The sequence below is a fragment of the Lontra canadensis genome, unplaced genomic scaffold, assembly GCF_010015895.1.
Source record: "Lontra canadensis isolate GAN:19392208 unplaced genomic scaffold, GSC_riverotter_1.0 scaffold117, whole genome shotgun sequence".
Lineage (NCBI taxonomy): Eukaryota > Metazoa > Chordata > Mammalia > Carnivora > Mustelidae > Lontra > Lontra canadensis.
The window spans coordinates 2689354-2709191 of NW_022631111.1; the positions used below are offsets into that span (position 1 = coordinate 2689354).

A 19838-nucleotide genomic window follows, 5' to 3' on the forward strand; every position below is an offset into this window, starting at 1 on the left:
TTAAGTAACTTCCTAAAGCAACTGCTAGTTCTATGGCAGAGTCCTTCTTTGACCCTCGGCTTCCTGATTCCAAACCTGTGCACTTAAATCATTACTCCGTAAGAAGAGGTTTGCGTCTGATTCTTCTTCTAGGCTCTAATAAATACTGGAGAACTTCCGTTTTAAGACACCTCTTCCCTTTCTCCCTTACAGTACCTAGCAGTGTTTCTGCCATATACAATAAGTCTTTAATATGTATGAGAAAGATAAAACAGAAAACTTAAGGTGGTCTAATACTAGGATACTTTTCCAGTCACACGTTCTTTTTTGTTAAGCCTGCTGTTGAAAACTAAGGTAAAGGTCTGTGCTTTTTGGTACAGCTCTTGGTGGAGGGCCTAGGTCTGTTAGTTGCTTTTACATAGCAATTTAATCAAGGCACAAAGCCTCTCATAAAACACACATGCATCCTAACGTGTAATTTTTAACAAGGAGAGAATTAGCTAGCTGCTGTGGATGTCAACTTGAACAAGAGAGTTTCCATCCCTAGAGATTATAGAGGCGGGCCTTTAGACAATTGTGATACAGTGTGACAGGCCATGTGGTTTGTGTAAGGGTCAGTGGGGCCACAAATTCTGCTGAAGGGGGTTGGAGATGATTCAGCTCTAGGGAGGGGCGGGGAGTTAGGAAAATCAACCCAAGGTGAAACCCTATTTGGATAGAAAATGACAAGTTCCCTGGATTTGGAGGACAATGACGGGGGCAGGTTGTGGGAGAAAAACCTGCCCGTGAGCTTGCCTACTGCACTTCCTGCCCAAGGAACCTTGGGTTAGGATTCTCTCCCGCGTATATGATCTGGATCAGTACCTATTGCTAGGCACTGGTCGAGTAACTCCGTTACTGCTAATGGGATGTCATGTAGCCAGGCCAGTCGTGGCGGCAGGAGGAAGTCCCGCTGCCTCAGGTGCCCCCGGCGGGCGTCCGATAGCCGCCTGGATCCGGAGACACGCCCGCGCCGCATCGTAATTTTGGTTTTTCTATATCGGTCTGCTGTTCCCTTTTGCTTTCCACTAGTCTGACCTCGCTCTGACCCAAATCCACGACTGGAGCGCTGTCCATCCGCCCACGCCCAGAGTCCCCGGCCCAACTCTACTCCACTGCAGCAGCGCTCACGCGCAGCAAGTCCGGCAGCGGGAAGGAGGGGAAAGAGGAGGTGGGCGGGGCAGGCGTGCCGAGCCCGCCCCTCCCGCCCGCGGCGGCTTTTCACTGGCAGAGCCTTCGCCCTAGCCTCCCAGCTCCACTTCGGACTGGCTAATAGGCTCTCAGTAGGCGTGGCCCCCAGAGGGAGGGCGGGAGCGGAAGGAAAGCGCGCTCTCTCGGGAGGCGGGGTTGCCTAGGCGACGCCGGGGGCGCGCTCGGGGGTGGGGAAGCGAGCCAGGGCTGCTCAATGACAAATCGTCAGGGGACTGCTGGGGTCCGGCCCCGGGAGGAGGTGAAGGAGAGGGCGGGGCAGGTTTAAGAGCCGCGGGACCAGAACGGACGGCCGAGGCGGCGCGGGACGGGTCCCAGGTAAGGGTGCCCGCGCCGCGACAGGCCCGCTCCGGGCGGAGTGGAGCGCGGGCTGGGGAGGTGGGGTGCACCGCCCCGCACTCCGTGGCCGCCTGGCCCAGCGCTCGGCGTGCAGGCTGTGGACGGCGGCGGAGGGTGACGCGGGGTTGCTGGCTGCGCTCGGTCCCCGCAGGTCCCCTGGAGAAAGCCTCAGAGAGCGGCCCCGGGACTGAGGAAATGGGGCCGGCGCCCCACCCTCTCCCTTTTTGCCGCTCCTTCCCTTTTCCCACAAATGGCCTCTGCTTCCACTTCCTGCCCTTTCGGGCCTCCAGCTCGAGGATAGTCCACTTCCTCAGTTCCTTAGCTGCCGCTGTGGGCAGGGCGAGAGCTATAATCGTGTTGCAAAAACTTATTAGTACCTTAAGAACTTGGACTGAACCGGGGCCGTGTTCCAAAAGTTGTTTGGTCTGTTCGTTTTTGGTCCTGTCTTGCAAGTGAGCCTTAAGTTGTTTCTTTGCTCCCCCTCCACTCCCCACCCTTTAGTTCCTTTCTGAAAGAGGCTGACACCCGATGTAGCTTCTAATAGGAAGCACCACGGACTTGAACTGTTTGGCTGGACCAGGCTCCCACCCCTCTTTTCTTGCCCTCTTATAGGTGTATAAGGTTATCCGGGTCGTGGTTGGTTCAGAACTGCTAGTGGCAGTGATAGGTGTGCCCAGACTGCTTGTTTGAGCAGTGTCCTTTCTGGGCTAATTTACAGATGGATATTGGAAAGGTTGGAGCTTTGATATTTTTATCAGAGGAGTCTTTGGGGGAGAAGTTCTTGGGGCTGGGGGACTGCTTTGGAATTGCCCCTGGACGAGACTTGGCTGATTCTTCATTTACGTTCCCTGCAAGGTGGTTTCAACCTTTGTAGACCAGGAAACTTTCTGCTTTGACCTAGCTTTCTAGCCTCATTTCTTTGTAAGTTTTGGGGATGGATGGTGGGCGCTGATTGTTGAAGACTGTAGCGTATCTTTCATTAGGTGTGTAAATGACCCACGTTCTACAGCTGAGCAGCGAGGTTCTTGGATGTCAAAGCCCAAAACAGGTGAAGGCAATGTTCTTTAAATCTGGAGCAATAGAATTAGAACATGGAAGTCCTCAGAAATAGAGTGACTGTGGAGGCAGCATGGAATATTGGGAAGAAAAGGAGGTCGGGTTGTGAAGAACTAAGGTTTGATCCTGGTTTTGAAACTTTATTAAGGGTGGGATCTTGAGCGTGACTTTTCACCTGTCTTAGCTGTTTTCACCTGTTTAGCTGTCTTAGTACAGCAGTGAGAAGGTGGCAATAGTTGTCCCTGCCTGTTAGGATTACATGAAATTAGGAATGTTGAAGGTGTTCTTTGTGGTAGTGGGGGTGGGATGGAGGTAGGGGAAGGAATAAAGCCAGGGATACACATTCCTTATGTGTGGTTTTAGTCCTGTCCCCTCGTCTGCTTTCTTCTGACCGTATCTGGGTCTTTCCTTCCTTTTCTTTTCATGGTATTTCCCATTGGAAACAATGGAGATCTGAGATCTTACTCAGCAAGATTTCCCTAGCTGTAGAAACTTTCCCAGGACTTTGTGAACATGGGACCAAGACACATAGGTAGGAAGACAAGAATTCGAATGTCAGATGGGATCTAGACAGGTGTTGGTGGAAAGTGGAAGAAGTAGAAAAGTTCTGAATCATCGGCTTAATTCTTAAAGGTAATCTTGCCTTGGCTGGAGATGGCTCGAGCCTCTGGAAATTTGTAAGCCAGAGAGTTGAGGTAATCCGTTGTGCCACATTCGCCCAATCCCACAATGCCTGTTGGCATTCAGTTACTAAATTCCTCTCCACTCATGGAATTTATGGAAGTTAGAAACATTGGTGGAGACGTTTTCTGAGAGCTAAATTTGTAGACAGTGTAAAAAGAGTGTTGGAAGAGATCTTGGTGAACTCTTCTAATGTTCCCAGTGTAACTTGTCTCGAGATGATAGGCAAGAGTCCCACTTTTCATTGGCTCCAATCAGTTCCAAACACACAGCCCCTGCTGTTAGATAAGGAAGATACTTGAGATTTTTTTTTCAAGTGAATATGTGTTGTTGAGAAGCCTGAATCAGAGAGACCAGAGTACCAGAGAAAATGGAACTCTTTCCTAATCACGGGGGAGGTGGGTAAGGAAAAGGGAAATGAACATTTTATTGAGCATCTGCTATCCATTGGCATTAGCTAGACCCACCGATCTAGCTAATACCAGATACATATCTGGCCTGGAGATTTGGTCACCAACTGACTCGTTTGGCTCCTCAGTTCTTTTGATTACTTAGGAATACAAGCATGGGCATTTTGTCTACACATTCTTACAGGTTTCAAAAAGGAGAGGGGCCAGTGGGCAAGAGGGTGTATGAGCTTTTGGATGGGTGAGAGTGGGAAGAAGGATGAAAAGAATGTGGAAGTGGGAAGTCAAAGAGGGAAGGCATTTCAAGTTTGTGTTACTCTTAAAAAAAGGAACTGCTTATAATTTGTGTTAGTGTTATCTGTGATGGGTGTCAATGAATCTTTGGGGAGTTTGTGCTATTTGAAAAAAACCCTGAAATCTAAATGTGGGAAATAGTGCTGTTAACCAATAATTGCAAATATATTGTGATTGCTTTTGCCAGGGCTTTGTGGGCAATTCCGCTATAGTATACTCGAGGCCCACCGGATTGGAATTGACATAAAACAATTTCAAGTGAGGTCTGATCCAAATGAAAACATCTCAAACTACGTAATTTTACTTAGTATATGGCATGAGTTGAAGGAAATATAGAAGTTTGGTCCGTGTAGTTGGCCACATCTGTAGTTTGTCTGTCTTGAATGAATTTTCTTCTGCATACTTTATTAGCTCACATGTAACAGCTTCAAGCAACAGACATGTATCATCTCCTACAGTTTCAGAAGTTCAGGAATCTGGGAACAGCTTGGCGGGTGATTCTGGCTTAGGGTCTCTTCTGAGGTTGTTGTCATCTGAAGGCTAGACTGGGGTTGGACAATCTGCTTCCAGATTCTGGCTTACTCACATGGCTGCTGGTGGGAATCTTCAGCACCCCACGGTGTGGGCCTCTCCGTAGGACCCTTCACAACATGGTCACTGAGTTTCTCCCCAGAACAAGTGATCTGAAAGAGGGAGAGATAGAAAGCGGACCATCAAGATGGAAAGTATGATATTTTTGTATCTAATCTTGGAGGTGACATACCAGCCCTTCTACTGGGACATAGACCAGACGTGGCACAATGTGGGAGGGGACTGCATGAGGGGAGCTTGAGGACCCTTGACATTGTCCGAGGCCACCAGATTTCCTTTCAAAGGTTTAGAACAGACATTACTGAGAAAAATCTTTGTTTCACATGCATACTAAAGTATGTACTCCAGGAGAATAAACTGCAGCTGGAGTTTTTACCATTTTAGAAACTTTTAATATTAAACTTTTAACTTTATGTTCTTTCTTCTAGTTCTTCTTTGTCAGATGCTCGAATTAATTAGCCAAATATGCAGTAGCTTTGGAAATTAGAAATTTAAATCTTGCTGATCCCTAAAGCAAATGGAACAGCTGAGTTTTTTTTAAACCCTAAAACAAATTGGTAAAAAAAATTATTGCCAAATGAGCTCCTTGATGAACAGCTTAAAATTAGTCATTAATCATCTGTGTATTTTTAAAAATAAAACTCATTGGCAAAGTAGCTACAAAAAAAAATTTTGGAGAACCTAAACCCTGCTCGCGCCCCCCCCCCAATTATTTTAAATCTTTGGACAATATTTATTTGGCCAGCACTTTTTCATTTCTCTTTTGAAAACCTAATACTTTTTAATTATCCACCTGGCTGCAAGGACTTTATTCTTTTAGCTTCTAGATGAAATCTCCCTGAAGGTAGAGAGAGGAGGCATCCTGAGCCTGAAGCTTGATTAATTGACCTCTGAGTTCCCTTCCATCTCTGAAACTTCTGTGATTGTAGTATTTTCATTTAACAAATATCCTTGGAATGATGCATATTTAGAATGAGAGAGTTCATAAATCATATTAAAATGTAACTTCAGAAAGCGAAGGCTGGTGAGAATGGCTTTTGTTCATCCCAGCCCAGTTGAAGTTTGCTCGAGTCATTGTGGGGCAGACTGGACACTCAGCACAGCTTGTGTTTCCTTTCCTCCCATTTCTGGCCTTTGTCGCATTTGCTGCCCTCATTTGTGAGCTAGTATTTTTCTTTTCTTTCATCCTGCCTCCCTATCGTCCCTCTCCTTCCTCCCACCCCACTCTGCCAGTAAAAACAGGAAAGGATCGGTGGGCGGTCATAGAGTGTTGGGCGGTCATAGAGTGTGGATTGGCTGGTCCTCTTAGTAGTGGATTTAGTTAAGGTGGTATCTCTACTCAACTTGCATGTTAAGCCTTTTTAAAATCTAAAATTATATGTGCGCGTTCATTAATTTCTGCCATTTTTTTCACGTCTAAAGGGTTTCTGTACCCAGTTCCAAAGTGGGGTGTATGTGTGTGGTTTTTCCGGCCCCACCGCACAATCCTCTGCTGACATGAGCTGGGTGTTTACATTTCAATTTAATTCTGACACTATCTACCTGGACACAGTGTCGGAGTCCACAGATTAAGAGCTTGGTCCCACAAGACCACATTCCACTTTCAGATGCCAGTTACAAGCCCCGATTGTTACCTGTGCTTTTGACCGACTCACTATAAATCAGAGGTTTTCATAACCCCCTGCTTGGGTTTGATTAATGTTCTAGAGCGCCTCTCAGAACTCGGGAAACCCATTAACTCACTCGATTACTGCTTTATTACAAGGGATCTTAAAGGATATGAGCAGCCAGATGAAGAGATACATAGGGTCAGGTCTTAAACAAAGGAGTTGGTGGCCCACCATGGTGGCACATGGAAGTATTCTGTCTGGTTCCCCTACCTGGAAGCTCTCGAACCTCCTTTTGGGTTTTTATGGGGGCTTCATTACCTAGACCTGATTGGTGAAATCATTGCCATTGGGGATTGATTCAACCTTCAGCCCTTCTCCCTTCCCCAGAGGTCAGGGGGTAGGACTGGAAGTTCTAACCCCCTATTCAAGGTTGGTTCCTCTGGCAGCCAGCCCCTGTCCTACGTGGTCTAAATGTCCCCTCATTAGCAGGAACCCATTTGTGGTAGAAAGGCCTTGTTATGAATAACAAGCCCCTTGTTTCATCTTTAAGGCTCTGAAGCTTTTCAGGAACTGAGGACAAGAGACTGCATATAATAACAAAAGGTGCTCCCTTTGGGTTTGGGACATTCACGCAGGACACCCGTGTGGGGAGGGGTGGCTATCAGGAAGAGGGAAAGGAGACTGGAGGTCAGGAGAAGGCTCTGGGTTGCGTTTGAAAGGTTTGGTAACTGCTTGTAGAGCCACCAGAGTGGCTGAGGCCGCTAAAGGAGGGTGTAGGGGTGGGAAGGGTGTAAGATGGAGCTCCGAGGGGTCTGACCTTTAGATGCCAGGGAGAAGAGGAAGGGCTGGCCAGCGATGTTGCCAGAGAAGCTGCAAGGCCCATGGGGGAGTGCAGTGCTCTCAAGGCTGGGCCAGACCCTCTCCGGAAGGAGATGCCAAAGAGAGGGGTTTGAACTGGCCTCCTATGGGCTTTCCCCTTTCCAGGCAGTGTTCTCTCATGGTTATTACAAGTTCCTTTGGAAAAGGGGGGAGTGAATGGATGAGGAAAAAGAGAACAGTTTTTACTGGAGTTTGCAATGTGGGGTTTATTGGTGACCCTGACCAGCCCAGTTTCAGGGAAGTTTTGTTGGGGGAGGGAGCCACACTAGAAGGGATTTTGTGAGTAAAGGAAACCCAGCGCCTTGTTACGCAGAGTGGGGTCCTTGCCCACCCCCCCAGTCATCTATGAGTTGGTTAGTTGGTTGGCAGTGCTGACCACCTTTGGGCTCTACCCCAGATTTACTGAATCAGAATACACACTTTAAGGAGCTTCCCAGGTAACTCACATTTGAGAAGCCTTGGTATAGATAACAGGGCTGGGGGAGATTGTGTCACTAGCTAGAAGGCATATGGCCATCAGAGGAGGGGATGTGTCTTTGGGATGGAGATTAAGTAGAAAGTGTCTATGCTGTGGGGGGGGTGGTAAGGGGGGTGGGGGGTGGTGATCCCCTAACTGAGGTAAAGACTGACTCATGATGCAGGAAAAGGGGATAATGGCAGGAATGACGCTCCTGGGCATGGAGGTAGGGCAGATTGAGTCTAGAGCCGGTGTGGCATGCTTGGTTCTTGCTAAGAGCAGTAGTGCGCTCCTGTAGCAGGAGACGGGAGGACATGGACACACATGCTGGGAGGTTTGTAGAGTTTGTCCCTGATGACTTGTGTTTGGGAAAAATGAGGCAGGGTCATCTGTCCAGAGTGAGCTTGGGAGGGCATGGGGGGAAATCACAGTAAAATTTCTAGGCAGTGGAGAGTGAATTCCCAATCCTGGTTTAGGGTCATAAATGTGTTTCATATGAAGCTTCAGGAGGCAGGCTGCAAGATTCTTTCCCTCTCCAGCAACGCTCCTTGTCTTGCCAGGTACTGGGGCTGGCAGGCAATGAGGGGGCGAGGGCGGGACTGTCAGCAAGAGGGCTTTCATGTTGTGAGACCTAAGCTGCTGAAGGATGGAGTGGGGCCCAGAGAGAAAGTGCTAGAGGTCCTCTCCTAGAGGTCTGTACTCGCATGTTACCAGCAGGCAGGGAATTGTGGCAATGGTAGGGTAGTGGGTATTTAAGCAAGAGAGCTAAAAGGAAGGAGGCCGAGGCTGGAGGAGACAGCATTTCTGATGGCGATGCTCAGGGCCTGAGCACAAACGTGTTACAGAGAAAGAAGGAATTGGTTTTCAGAGAAGAGGCCAAGGACTTGGGAGAGGTGGAGCCCTGTGACAGGTCATCCCTATGAACGTAGGAGTCCCTGAGGAGGATGACAGGAGATGGAGTAGAAAGGAAGTCATGAACTGGAAGCAAATACCAGCAATAGGTGAGGGAGGTGGTGAGGTCCAGAGATACCCTAGGGCAGCAGGGTGGGGGGGTGGGGAGTGGATTGCCCATGCCTTGAAGCTGCAGGCTTTTTGCTAGAGGAAGGAGAATATTTTTCTGAAGGAAGTCTTCGGCTAGAAGTGACAGTGGGAGAGAGGAAGGACACTTTCTTCCTGGCCCTGAGGCACGTGGTGGGAGAGGAAGATAGTATCTGCTTAAGATAGGTGTCCCACGGCACACCCAAGTCTCCAGGAAGCTAAAAGACAGAAGAGCGTTCTTGGAAGAGGTGAGGGTCTTGAAGAATTGGCTGGGGCTTGCGGGGGGGGGGGGGGGGATTGGAAGGTGGAATGAGTCATTTCAGAGGATGGCGGCAGTCCTGTTGGGAAGGGAGGGAGTTCTAGTAATGAGGGAAGGAGGGTGACATCTGCACTTCTGGTGGGGACTGGATGTTCTGTATGCTGCCCCCAGAGAGAAGGTGGACCCTTTTCTGGCACTGTAGCTCCCCAGTCACAGCTGGCTAGATGGCAGCTTCCCTAGGTTCCCTATCCCTTCATACACGGCCTAGCAGGAAAGAGAATGAAGGACTGTTAGAGAAATTTCCAGAGCTGCTGGAGGAGATTTGGGGTAGGTCTGGAGATGCCCACTGGCAATGCCTCTGAGGGTGAGTGATACTGTCTTTTGGGTGATGGAGAAGAGAGAAAGCTCTGAAGGGCCTCTGGTGATAACACTCCTTGTTTCTATATCGAAAATGCTTCCGAGGCCCCAAAGCCTTTTGTACGAATTTTCCCATTTGTTCCTTCCCGGTTACCCTGAAAGATAGACCGGGTGACTGTGGAGGCCGAGTGTGGTGAAGTCATACAGTGAGTGAGGGGCTGAGCAAGGTCTAGAAGCCAGACCTCTTCCTTCCCAGTGTGGTGTTCTGGACTGGTGTCATCTGTGCTCTCCGAGGACTGAGTCTTGGCAAAGGAATCCCCCTGGCCTGTTCTTGTCCTTCTTAAGGACTGGCTGCTCATCCTGCCTTCAAGTTGTTTGGCTGCTAGACCAATTTCTTTCTCAGGACTTTCTAGAATATCAAAATGATGTCCAAAAACCAGATAAGAGATTACTCTGAGCCAGGTATTACGATAGCTGGTTTCTTATTTAGTCTCCATAATAACCTGAGGACACATGTGCCCTGTGCATTTTACAGAAGAGACCGAGCTGAGGAAAGCGACTTTACTGAGGGAACTAAGGGCATTAGCTGCCTGGTGGCAGACTCGGGACTTCAAACCGAATGTTTCTCCTGTCCCACACTGTAGTTGGTATAGAACTACTGAAAAAAATTGTGGTAAAATGCACATAGCATAAGATTGGTCATTTTAGCGTCTTTTTAAAAAGTCAGCTCAACACCCAATGTGGGGCTTGAACTCATGACCCTGAGAGCAAGAGTTGTCGCATGTCTCTCTGTCTTTTTAGTGATTTTTAAGCGTGAATTAAGTACATTCACCGCATTGGGCAATCACCCACCACCACCTATCTCCAAAACATTGTCAATCATCCCCATTTTGCAACTCTGCTCTCCTTAACCACAAACTCCCGTCCTCTCCTCCCTAGCCCCTGGCAATTACTATTCAACTTTCCATCTCTATGAATCGACTCTTCTGTGAAATCGTGTAGTCTGTCCTTTTGTGTCTGGCTTACTGAACTTAGCCTCATGTCCTCAAGGTTCATCCATGTTGGAGCTTCTGTTAGAATTTCATTCCCTTTTCAGACTGGATAATATTCCATTTTATGGATAGGCCACGTTTTGTTTTCCATTCATTCTTCAGTGGACACTTGGGTTGCTTTCACTTTCGACTGATGTGAACAGTGCTGCCATGAACATGAGTGGACCCATCTTTTCAAATCTCTGCTTTCAGTTCTTTAGGCTGAATGAGAACTGCTTTTTGTGGTCTCTTTCCTCCTAGAACTTGTCCCCTAGTTGCCTATGTCTTTCTCGCTTTAACGAACTTTCTGCTCCACAGTTCTGTGTCATTGCTAAAAATTCCACTATTTCACACCATGTTTGAAGGTCTTCCCCGCCCCACCCCAGTCCACAATGAGCAGCCCTGTGTCATGGCTCCTAAGCCAGACTGCTGGGGTTCTAGGCCTTCCCAAGACTAGTTAAGTGACCTTACAAGTTCTCCAAGCTCTGTTTGAGTGCTACGATATACTAGTAGATGCTGTAGAAGTGAAAATAATAGTAGTACATTTCTAAATTGGATTGTGTTTGGATGAGTAATTTAGAACAGGGCCATGTGTGCTAGTTCCAGATTTGACCTGCAGCTACTGAGAGATAAAGTAGTTCTATTTTGTTTTTAAAGATTTATTTATTTATTTTTGAGGGAGAGTGAACACGGGGGTGGGGGGCAGAGGGAGAAGCAGACTCCCTGCAGAACTCAGTCCCAGAACCCTAGGATCATGACCTGAGCCGAAGGCAGGCGCTTAACCTACTGAGCCATCCAGGCACCCAAGACAAAGTGGACCGTTGAGGCTGCCTTTGCAGGTGGAAGGAACTGGAGTCTGTATACATTGGTAGACCTCTCCAAGACCAGTGAAATCCTGAATTCCATTGGGGGTGAGCATATGGTGGAAGAGGACTTTATTTCAAAAATACCGTATACTTAAAAAAAAAAAAAAGCCAGAGCTTGCAAATTACCTCCCACTGTAGTTCAGTTGCTTTGTAGTTCAGGAAAGTCATCATAGAAATAAATTAACTTTTTAAAGTTTACCAGTTACCAGATATCCTCTTGAGACCAGACCTCTCAACCCAGATGGAGAACTCGGTTATTTTTGCCAAGTACTGAGTATCTCCTAAGTACCAGGCATGCTGCGCACACAAAGACGAATGGGCAGCCCTCAGTGTGGTGGGAGAAATAGACCTCATCTAAGAGGAAATTATTGGTTTATCTCAGTGAAACAGTAGGCTTATCGGCAGGCAGGGGGGTCCACTTACGGTAGGGTCAGCCGTGCTTGGGGAGATCTAGGAAGGTGGTAGAGGAAGTATTTAGGTGAAGTATTAAATTACAGTTGATCCTCCATCAGGAGGAAGGACAGTCCTGGCAGAGGGAATCACATATGCATAAGGGTACAAACTAGAAGCAGAGTGCTTCTGAGGGTGACCTCAGAGATTTCTGGTTTTTGTTTTAGTTAATTTAGCTTTTGTTCAGTTAGGTGTGTGTGTGTTTTGGCAGAGGAACATATAAAGAGATACTCATTAGGGATCAGAAAGACCTAAAACAAATTGCCTTAGGCACTCAGGGACACTTACTGAAGTTGTTTTGCAGCTTGAGTTTCAGAAAAAAACAGCAAAAGACTGGAAAGGAACTTAGATTATTTAATTCAACTTCCTTGTTTTTATAGACATGGAAACTGAGTCATATGTGGACGACAATATAAAAATATTCTATCCACTGGTGCTAATGACAATAGCAGTTGGACAAGGGAAGGGAAAATTGAGTTTCCTTCTTTAAGTAAGTATACGTAGGCAAGGCTGAGCACACAGAAAGAGAAACACCGAGAACTCTGATGACTTAAGATGTGTCTTCCCCGGCCTGTCACTACTGGTGTGCCCTAGTCCGTGAAAAGCAGTAAAAAAAATACAAATTTACCAAATAGGGAAGTCAAGACTTGAGTGTTTTCATTTACTAGAAAGATTTAGCAGAGGTTCAGCAGCCGCCCTAGTGAGTTTGTGTCCGTGGAGAGATTGTTAGCTAACCGATACACGTTCTTTGCCCGGCGACTTGTAGTACCCCGAGCTGAGGGGCTGTGAGCCACGTCCCCCGTGATTCCGGTTGCTTACCCCATCACGTTGTGCTTGTCTCTGCAAGGGCCTGTGCCCCTTTCTCAGAATGCAAAGTCCTAGGAGAAGATGGTCAATCCGAAAAGGCACTGCCAATTGAGTAACAATTAATGTTCAAAAATCCTCTTGGAAATCCTTACTTAAATCAGTGGGTGAAATGATGAGATTCTTATGAATACTAGGTTGCTCTAATTTTTATTAATTTTATTAATAACCATGGGGAGTTGGCTTGTTGTATTGAAATACCAGACCCTAAGGCAACGATTTTTTTGTTTACCCTGAAACTTGTTTGATAAATAAACTTACTTAACATGGTGATCTGGAAGTCTCTATTGTAAGGGCCTGTGTTATAATCAATAATGACAACCCCATAATAAGTTCAAATACATACTTAAATAACAACCTTAAGGGAGTCCAAGTCTTTAGTGATAAATTCACAAAGCTTAAAAAAATAGAAATTCATGTCATCCATTTGCCCAAGTTGGCTTCTGAAACAAGGAAATGATGACTTAAACTTTTTAGGCTTTTGGCTATGAGTAGTAGAAATAAGATCTGCATGAATCCACCCAAGTGTTAAGTGTACACAGCCTTCTAGATCTTTATGATGATCCTAATTTGGGTAAACTTTATGTTCCTTCGGCTGCAGCACGGTTTATGTGATAACAGGGAAATATTCCTACCGTACAAGAGTATAAGAGGGCAAAGGGCGGACCTGGATCCCGGCCTCATGGAGCCCTAATAGTAGTGGAAGAAATCAGCGAAAAGCTAGTACGCAGAAAAAGAAAGGAATTGCAAGTTGTGATCAGTGCAGTGAAAGAAGCCAAGGGATGAGAGGGTCTACCTGAGGTGCAGGGGCCCTGGAAGGCCTCTCCGAGGAAGCGACATTGTCTTCATTGTAGATAAGAGTCCTCATCCCATAAGGGGGCCAGAATATTTGAATTCCACGGAAGCGCCTTCAGCTGGAGTTGCTATTTGTAGAGCTCATGCTTTATTCATGTAGAATGAAGTATTTTTGTGTTATTATCTTTTCCGCCCCGGCCCTGCCTGGGTCCGAGTCCCTGGACTTGGATTGTATGTGTATTTTCAAAGCCATTCCATGCAGTCAGTTGGGACTCCGTTGGCTGGAAGTGATAGAAATGTAAGGCACATGAGCTCACACCACAAAGCGGGATTTATTGGGTGGACCCCAAGGCATGTCACTGACTCAGCGGAGAAATGAAAAAGCAAGCCAAGAAAGGGGCCGAGGATGCGGCGGGGACTCAGGAGCAGCTGGAACCAGCCCCCTGAAGGCTGCCAAGACTGTCCCTATGTTTCCTCCCCATGTGTTGGCTTTGTCTCTCCTTCTTGCTCTAGATCGGCTTTCTCTTCTTGGCAAAAAAACATAGCTGCCAGTTTGCAAAAAGGAGTGGCATGAGGACTTGCTTTGTTTGCTCACAGGGGTTTTAAAATGGATTTAATTATTAACATTTAAAAAGGGTGATTTCATATTTTTGGCATCTCTTCAAGAATCAGAAATTTAACATTCCTAAGTCCCTGCGATGAGCAGGTACTTCTTTTGGGAAGGGCCATACATTGTGCAGAGGGCCACAGGAGGGTTCCTGCTCTTTTCATCATGGGTCTAGCTGCTCAGTTTTGAGTCTGGTAGCTTGGGTCTGGTGCCCTCCTTGGGATCAGTCGGTTTGTCCCAGGGGATGGGGCCACGTACATCGTGATAATTCAGTCCTGTGACTGTGCCCATCAAAACTAAGCATTTCAGCTGGAACCTATGACATAACATGGTTTATCCATTTGTTTTGATGGATGATGCAAGCTAAGATTGCAAAAGGTTGCTACAGATGTACCAACAACTTTCCAAACCCAATTTAGTAAAAATTAAAATTTAAATATTGATAGAATTCGGTAAAGCATTTAAAAAAACCAATTTCCTGGTTTCTAGAGTTTCTGTTCTGTTCTAATGTGTGAAAATCTAAGAACTCATTTTCAAATCAGAATCACTTTTTGTTTCTTTGAACGTATTTCATTACTTGAAGTGAGTCTATCATTTAAGTCTTCATCATTTTGTCCTATCCTTGGTAAAATTCTATGCTTTCCTAAGACAGACAATTGTTGAAAAAATATCTTTCTCATTTACTTGGGGCTCCCCTATTTCTGAAGACTTTAGAACCATAGAGTAAAGTTATGGAAGTTGTTGTACTTGAGTTTGAAGAATAGGAGATCAATAGAAAAACATAGCGTGGGGGTGCCTGGGTGGCTCAGTGGGTTAGGCCTCTGCCTTCGGCTCCGGTCATGATCTCAGGGTCCTGGGATCGAGCCCCGCATTGGGCTCTCTGCTCAGCAGTGAGCCTGCTTCCTCCTCTCTCTGCCTGCTTCTCTGCCTACTTGTGATCTCTCTCTCTTTCTGTCAAATAAATAAATAAATAAATAAATAAAATCTTTAAAAAAGAAAAAAAGAAAAACAGTGTGAAGAAGGGTCTGTTGTTAGGGAAATAGGAAGAGGAAAACATTCACTTGTGGACTGATTAAGACTAAATGCCTCTGTGGGTGACATTAGATTACATTTTGTCATCACCAACCAGATACTAGAAAACTCACATGAAAAATTATTTTTTTGAAAACTCACAAAAATTTTGAATTTTGAAAATCAGATTGTGAAAAGTGAATCAGTTTTCTTAAGATGGTAACATAGCACGGTCCTTGCAAAAACAAAGGTGGTTGGAGAGTTGTTGTTTGTAGAGACAGCCGACCAACAGAAAATAAGAATTTCATTTGAAGGTAGGTTCATGGTACCATCCCAACGCATGTTCTACTCACAGAACTAAGGTGAGAAAATGGCTCTGACTTTAATGAATTTGATTCATCTTTAAGTATGTTTTCTCTGATAGGTCATGAGTGAAACATTGCTTAGGAAAGATATAGAATCTGTTCTCAAAGAGCGTCGGCTCCAGTGGAATGGTTTTCAAAGCTGGGCATGAGCTGGAGTCATCTGGAGAGCCTTAGAACATGGGTGTCAGAATGACCTGCTCCCAAATTGGAATCCCTACGGGAGTGGGACACAGGCATTTAAATTTCTGTCATCATTTTTTATAAATTTTAAAGTGTGGATATTTTCAAATGTGTGTGAAAGTACAGAGGACAATGTAACCAACTTTATATAACCAACATTATATCCATCAGTCTGGTTTGATAATTAGCAATTCATGGCCAGTCTTAACATCATCTGTATCCCAAGTCCCTTCCTCCTTGATAACTGATGCAAATCCTGTATATCATGTCACTTCATTTGTACTGAGGTTACATTAAGTTACTTGAGATTTTTAAAAATAATATTTCCTTAATAGCAAATCCTGTCAACATTCAGGTTTCCCCACTTTTCTTACACTTTTAGGATCCAAATTGAAGTCCGTATGTTTCGCTCATATGTCTCTTAGTTCTTGTAATTTATGGGTTCCCTCTCCATCTCTTTTTCTTCTTGCAATTTATTTGTTGAAATAACTGGGTGGCTTATTCCATAGAGTTTCCTTGGTTTTTATGTTGCTGATGGTGTGTCTGTGTGGTAATGCTCACCATATTCCTGTCTCCTATATTTCCCATAAATCAGCAGTTAGAAATAGAAGCTTTCTTCACAAGACTACATTGTTGATGGTTATTTGTCTTTTTCAAGGTGCTCATAATATCAAGTTGTCTTTTTTTCTTTTTTGTAATGTTAGCCGCTTTTGATGCTCAGGGCCTAGATTTCCTTAATCTGTGATGAAGTGCAAAATGGTGATAGCCCAAATTCTATTATTCTTTGATTTGTTAGAAGATTTTGTGAAGGGAAATGTTGCTTCATCTGTTATAGTTGACCCCTGAACAACATGCGTCTGAACTGGGCAGGTCCACTTGTATGTGGATTTTTCTTGATAAATACATTATAGTATTTTCTCTTCCTAATGATTTTCTTAACATTTTCTCTATCTTTATTGTAAGAATACAGTATAGAATACATAAAACATATGAAATATGTGTTACTTGAGTGTTCATGTTATTGATAAGGCTTCTAGTCATCAGTAGGTTCTTAGTAGTAAAGTTTTTGGGGAGTCAAAAGTTATACGTGGGGTTTTGACTGTGTGGGAGAGTCGGTGCCCCAACGCCATCATGTTGTTCAAGAATCCGCTGTATTTAGTCACCCAATAGTACAGTGTATAGGAGAAGCACAATGCATTATTAATTCTTTCCCTGTATTTACAAGTTTTCAAAATAATGAGTTGTTTTTCTAGTCCTCCAATGGTGACCAATAAGGTGCGCTTAAAGTATTATTGTGAAAAAATTTGATGTGTTTCAATCCATTGCGGTTACTGTCTTTAATGATCTTTAATTGTCCATCTTTGACTAGTATCTTCACCTTGGCCTCCTGAGTGTGTGTCTGCACGTGCACAGATGTATTTTTAAAATACTATTACTTTTGTAGTTCACGGCTTTATTATTAAGCCATACAAAGAACCTCTGGGGAGGGCTTCTACTTTAATGATGTACCTTCTAGGATCAATGCCCACAGTAGAACACTCAAGACACTATTTCCTTCATGGAACATTGATGAGAAAATGTGGTATAGTATGTGTCATGGAAAATGATTTAAAAGGCATCCTTGTTTCCCTGGGGTGCCTGGGTGGTTCAGTTGTTAAACAGCTGCCTTCAGTTCACATCGTCATCCCAGGGTCCTGGGATCAAGCCCCACATCAGGCTCCCTGCCCAGTGGGAAGCCTGTTTCTCCCTTTCGCACTCCCCCTGCTTGTGTTCCCTCTCTCACTGTATCTCTCTCTGTCAAGTAAATAATAAATAAATAATAAATAAAATCTTAAAAAAAAAAGATGTATCTGTGTTTTCCTTTCTTAAAACTCTTAAAACTCTTGGGGTGCCTGGGTGGCTCAGTGGGTTAAGCCTCTGCCTTCAGCTCAGGTCATGATCTCAGGGTCCTGGGATCAAGCCCCACATCTGGCTCTCTGCTCAGCAGGGGGCCTGTTCCCCCCCCCCACTCCCACACCTCTGTCTGCTGTTCTACATACTTGTGGTCTCTCTCTCTGTTAAATAAATACATAAAAATCTTTAAAAACAAAAATTAAAACACTCTTAAAAGTCTTAAAACTCATTATTCATTCATCCCTTTAATTTATCCTCTAGGCGGTTCCAGGTCTCTAACCCACCGGAGGCCAGAGTTCTAGATTCTGGTGACATACATAGGAATAAGCCACTATCTCTTCCCTCAAGGTGTGCCTGTGAGGCTCTTGAGCAATAACCCCAAGTTTGTGTGTCATTAAGATGACAGTGATATAGGGTTTCAATGCAGGAAGGGAGGTGCTGTCACCACACACCCACGCACTTTTGTCCAGCCCTCAGCTTGTTTATTTGGTTACAATTATTGGATAAATTTGGTGTTAGATGCTAAGAAATAAGATTCCATGCCTATTTTCAATACTAGTGGAAATGACGTCTACTGAGTAGACTGTATCATTGCGTTTTACTTTTTCATTACAATCCCTGCAATCCATCTGTTTCCTGGGTGACTTCATATTTGAAAGCGCTGGTTTTTTTTTTTTTTGGGGGGGGGGAGGGTGCTTCATGACCCTAATTTAGATCAGATTGTTCTGAATTTGGATTGTAACAGGAAGTGGTATGAATAAATTGGGATTTGCCTTGACACTTAAACAGTGCTGCTTGTTAAAATGCAGATTGTGATTCATAAGTAATGTATGGAGACACTTTAAGACCATGCAAATATCCTGTTCGTCATCCAGATCTCCCCTTTAGATTTAGCATCTATTAATGATTCTTGCGGGAACGAGTCTTTACTATGATAGTTACAAAATGTTGATTTTCCAATTCAGATGCGCCCTTTACATTTATCAGTCTTGCCTTTGGTGTTCTACTAGAAGCAAGAGCCCTGCCTCTTCCCTTGTTTATTAATACTTATTCTAGGTATGAAAAAAAAATACTTATTCTAGGTATGGATTCACAAATTTCTAATTTTTCAGTGGTCTGTTTTTTATTACTGTCCTTAGTTACTTTGGTGCTTAAATTGCCCCTGATTTAGGACTGTTCTCCTTTTTGATTGTTATTTAATGGATTAAATACATGAGACAAACCGTGAGACACTCTTGACTCTGGGAAACAGGGTTGTGGAAAGGGAGCTGGGGGGGTATGGGGTAACTGGGGTGATGGGCATTAAGGAGGGCACATGAAGTGATGAGCACTGGGTGTTACAGGCAACTAATGAATCATTGAACATTATATCAGAAACTAATGATGTACTATATGTTGGCTAATTGAATTTAATTTAAAAAATGGATAATATTTTGGGAGGCTGAAGTATATATCCAAGTTACCTTCGAGTTATAGTATGTGGAAAAAAGTGCCAAGTGCAATTCTTCGCACGTGTAGTGATTGAGAGTTTCCCATGTGCTTTGTGGCCATATACCTAGGACACTTGAATTTTATGAGGGAGACTGGAGGAGTTAGTTTTCCTCTGCATTTTCAAATTCTCATTTGATTTTCTTGACAACCATACAGACATGGTGGCATGTCGACTCTACCTACCAACTCATTTTCTGCTAGCCTCAGTTTAACAGAAGACTGATGATTATATTAGCCTCTGGGACTAAGGTTCACTAGAAACCACTCCTTCCTCCTAACATGCATTTGCTTGGTTTATATATTGTGATTTGCTATAAAAACTTTACTTTGCAAGTGAGTGCATTCTGGTCTTTGAATTAATGCTGAGTGGTAGAGAGAGCCCTACTTCATATTAATGTATCCTACAACATGACATAGAGAAAGCATTTCCCAAACCTTGCCTCCCTGCCCAACCATCTGAATGAAGCTTTTTTTTAAAGTTTGGAATGGCTCATTTTTCTGTACGGAAATATATGTGTTTCTTCTTATTGATCCAATGACTTACACGCTGTTGGGGGTGAAGGACACACATTGCAATGGCTTCTCATTTCCTCCGAGACAGGTTTCTTAAGATCACGTCTTAGGTCCATTTGTAGATGAACATGTCTCTATTTGGAGACTCCTCCCCCAATCACTTCCCCACCCCATACCTGGTACCCACTACGATGTTTCATGCCTTTGTTCCTTACTGTGTATTCTCATTTATGCATGGAAAGCTCCCTTCTCTCACCCCATATACTGAGTGAATTCTTCTTCAATTCTGAAGCCTTTACTGATTGTCTTTCCCCAGAGTTCATTATTCCTTCCATTATACCTTGTACATTTTCATCATTGCATGTGGGAAATTATATTAAAATGCTTTAGTTGTATGTCTAACCCTAAGGAATTAAGTTTTCTAAGAACAGAGACCCACGATTTGGCACAAAGTAGCACTTAAATGTTTTTTGGACAAAAATGAATTTTCCTGTTAGTAAGTAGAGACCTATTAAAGGTGTTCCCTAGCATGTTTCTCAAGTCCCCTGTAAAAGACTTCTGACCGAGAGAGAGCCAT

The 19838-nt window shown here is 44.5% G+C and overlaps 1 protein-coding gene across 1 annotated transcript in view; it reads left to right on the forward strand.

Moving 5' to 3' along the window:
• Positions 1-1370: 1370 nt before the first annotated feature.
• RALB (RAS like proto-oncogene B) overlaps positions 1371-19838 on the forward strand; it is a 43140-nt gene continuing 24672 nt past the window's right edge. The window contains exon 1 of the mRNA XM_032840873.1: positions 1371-1545. The gene's annotated coding sequence lies outside the window, so the exon portion shown is untranslated. The remainder of the gene's footprint in view (positions 1546-19838) is intronic.